Source organism: Lycium ferocissimum, unplaced genomic scaffold (assembly GCF_029784015.1).
Source record: "Lycium ferocissimum isolate CSIRO_LF1 unplaced genomic scaffold, AGI_CSIRO_Lferr_CH_V1 ctg4666, whole genome shotgun sequence".
Taxonomy (NCBI): Eukaryota; Viridiplantae; Streptophyta; class Magnoliopsida; order Solanales; family Solanaceae; genus Lycium; species Lycium ferocissimum.
Genome location: NW_026725734.1, coordinates 764 through 5000, shown reverse-complemented (window position 1 = coordinate 5000; position 4237 = coordinate 764).

The window sequence follows — 4237 nt, the reverse complement described above, 5'->3', positions numbered from 1 at the left end:
TGATGTTGCCTGAATCCTATTGTCCTTTCCATTTTCCAAAATCTCAAAGCTTTATCATTATCTTTGCCGGACTCTTTGTTAGTATTCATACAACTGTCTTCCTTAGGGTCTTGTTTCTCCTCAGTCTCCCAAACTGCATAGGAATTGTGAGTTTTTACTAGATGTTCTTGGGACAGGCTCTTTCCATTGTTGTTTTGATTCTTTTGTTGGTTATTACTGCTACTAGGTTGATCACTCCCCTTTGAATGCTTAATTGGATTCCACCAACTTTTCCTTTGTTAAAAGCATATATTTGTTACCCTTTGTTATGATCTTTGTTTTGCTGCTACGTATTATTTTTTTCTTCTGCCTTTTTTCCTTCTTTCTTGTTATTCTTTTGTTGCCTTTTGCCTTGATCATTGTAATGTTGCATTTGGTTATTGCCTTGGTTATTATCTTTTTTGCCGTCTTCTTTGTTTTCAGGCTCCTTTTTTGGTTTGAGTTCCGAATGTAATATGAAGCATTCTGATTCCTTATGACCTTGTAGACAGCACTCTGTGCAATATTTTGGCATATAATCATATTTAATGGGGATCCATACTGAGTTTACTCTCCAAGTTGCTTGCCTTCCTTATTCCAATTCGTATTTCTTTGGAAATCACTAAGAAGATCCCCTTGAACTTTAACTTTTGCACAACTAGGTCTAGTTTGGTTTTTGGTTGCCATATCAACATGTAGAGGTTTGCCAACAGCTCTTGCCATTGAGAATAGAGATTCTTTCACAAAGAAATTGGGAGAGAGCGTAGGGAAAGATATCCATGCTATTGTTGTTGAAGTTTCTATCGCAGGGTTGAACCAAGGTTCCATACTACGGGGCGTATCCGAAAGAATCCCTCTCTAGCTTTTAGATAGTAAGCCGGTTTAGATAGCATGTGAACATAGTTTTCTAGGTTGGATAACCTGATCAATACGAAATAGTTCCTTAGAAAACCTACTTTGCATTCCCCTTTAATTTCGCATTATAGGGGAATAATCTTCCGTAATTGGTCAATATCTGGCCAACCACAAGAGAATTTACCAATTACCGCATATTGAAGCTTCTCCTTGATAATCATATCATTCACCTCGAATTCATCTCATATCAACGATGGTTCTCCATGCACATAATTGAGTTCTTTTATGGGAATTGTAATCGATGTAGTATCCTTTATATCGGGAAGTAATTTGGAAGCATAAGTAATTGAAGGGAGAGGTGGACATAATTTAGAGCAAGAATAAACCTCGAAATATAAGTGATTCACAAGTGCAAATAACTTACTCTAATAATTTGCCACAATTCATTAGTTCATAAATTGAACATGAATAAACCTCGAAATATAGTGATTCACAAGTCCAAATAACTTACTCTAATAATTTGCCACAATTCATTAGTTCATAAATTGAACATGAATATTCTCTAGATATATATACACCATTCTCTAAATACTCGTCAAGCACTTTTCCTTTATTATGAAAGTTTACTAACTAGATTAAAATTTTGAGTTCTTCTAAGCAACTTTTAAAGTTGACTTTATCACATTTTCCAATCTCTTGGATGAGAAAGAATTACTTCATGGTACCGCTAGATCACAATAACATAGGAGACAAATATATCCTTGTAGAAATGTAAGTATTCTCAATTATATTGAAATATAAATGTATAATTTCAAGTTTAGATAAATCACCAAACTCAATTAATGTTCATCTTTTTTTGTCAAACACGCAAAATACACAAAGTAAAGATACATTATGCTTCTCTCAAGAGACACTGATTTCTACACTAAACACTTTCTGGCATAAATATGAACTATCCAATTTATGTCCCCTCCATAACTTTAAAGTAAACTCCACATAATCTTTACGTAGTGGTCTAACAAATCACTATAAACATGTCAAATATGTTATTTCTAAATTTAGCATGCATTTCAAGATCATCACAAAGTTGGTTATCTATCCCAATATTTATGAAATACGCTCCACAAAAATTAGAAACTCATAAATAAGAGAAGTTAAGAAAGTAGAACCTAATTTTGTTACTACTTTATCATTGAGTCATCACCTTAACTGTTGCTCTTACGGTGATTGGGCTACAACCTTTATATGTGAACAATACTTCTTAAAATGCTCCCATGGATTTTGTTTGTATCTTTGGTTTGGAAGCAAAACATAGGGCCCAAATTCCTTTTCTTTATTTGCTATCTAGATGATATCATTCCTCGACGACACCAAATATACTTACATCCTTACTGAACATATCTTTTAATTAAGAAAATGTTAGTCCGATCAACAAAAATTTTAAAAAAATAAATCTTTCGTGAGCCAAAAATATAAAACATATTTTCATGATCTCAAGAATGTTTTCAAGTATTAATGTAAATCTAATCCATGTCTTACAACCTTGAAAATAAAATTCCACGTATTTTCATGCATATATACTACCTAATGGTATATCAATAAACCAATTTGGCTTGGTAAAAGAATTAACTACCATAATAACTATAGTTAATCCAAATCACATTATGCATACAAGACACAACGTATATATTACGAGATCAATCTATCCTATAATATTTATATATTGATTTCATAAACCATGAAGGACAGATAATTAAAGAAATTAGTAAAGAAAGTAGAACCCGATTTGCAGAGTAACTTTCTTCTTGATCCGGTGAGTGAACTTGCCGCCTTTTCGCGCCTTTATAATTTTCCAAGAAGGCGCATCATCATTTCACAATTTGTATTAAAAAATGTGTGATTTTCCCTTCAAGTCTCTTTTAGAGTTCGCTACTTCCGGTATATCTGTCAGCATATATTTGTTTTTTTTTTTTTTTATTTTATATTCTCATAGTAAAAAGTGATAGACTATGTGTAAGTAGAGTATCTGGATAAATGGGTATAGAAAGACCCCTTAGAAACGTTCTGGTAGACAACCATAATAATGTTATTCAATTGCACTAATAAAAGAAAATATCAATGCTGCGAAAACTCCAACGGTGTAGAGGATTAATGCCAGTACGATTAATGACAAAACCGAAGAGTCAATGCTTATAATGTGCAAAAGGGTCTGTTACTAATCCAAAAAGTAATATTGGAATTATTGAAATTATAAAATATGTAGTAAAGATCCATTAAGAAATATAATGAACCTAGACAAGAATATGAGTACTTCTTTTTTGAGATATTTTAATTATTTTTTCAACGGTAACAAGGTATCACGAAGCCAAACAAAGATCACAGAGCAAAATTCCAACTGTATATAAAACAATTAAAAGAAAATTAAATACCTCTGTGGTTAAAACCACTAGCCATGGCCCATAGCTAGCCCCAATATTTTATACACCCGTCAAAATCGATGTTTTTTTTTTTTAGGGAAAAACAATCTGCTTACCCAACCAAGCGTAATAACCCAGGGGTTCGGACTAGTCCTCAAACCTTTGAAAAATTCCCACTTTCACCAAATATTAGGATTAAGTCCATTTAATAATTAATGGGTCCATTTTTTTCCTTCTCTCTTTTTTTTTTTTTTTTTTTTTTTTTTGAGGCGTGGGGCGTGGGTAAAAACCCCATGCTTTTATATATTAATGTAATACTCACCACTCGTTCGTTTTTGTCGTCTCGAATTATTAATTCTAGTTCAATTTGATTTCCCCTAGCACTTCAGGTAAAACCGTTACAAATGACAATACAAACTTGACTTTGCCAATTTGCCCCCGTTTTGCACTCTAACCGGATTTTGCTCTAGGAAATTTACCCCGGTTTTTTTCATTAAAAAAAAATTTAAAAAAATTCTAACAAAAAAAATTTGTCTTCGATAAATGTTGTATTTCTCTATTCGTTTTATTCTTTTTGTAAAGAGTTCTTGTGTTGCTCTTTTTCCCCCCCCCCCTTCTTATCCTTTTTACCATACTTTCATACTCTTTTTCTTTGTTACTGCCCTTTTTTGGAAGCTATGTTTTTTTTGTTATTTTAGGATGTTAAGATGAATGAGGGGGGAATATAAAATTTAAGTTAAATTTCCGTCTTAACAATCCCTCTTCGATCTTTATATATATATATATATATATATATTTTTTGGACACACACGTGTGTGCGCCCCCGGGGAAAAAAATTTTGGAAAATATATAATCAATTCCAACTTTATATGTAAAATTTTTTGTTGATAGAAAATTCTCTAAATAAAAGAAAATAAAAAACTACTATAGGTTAAAAAAAAACATAT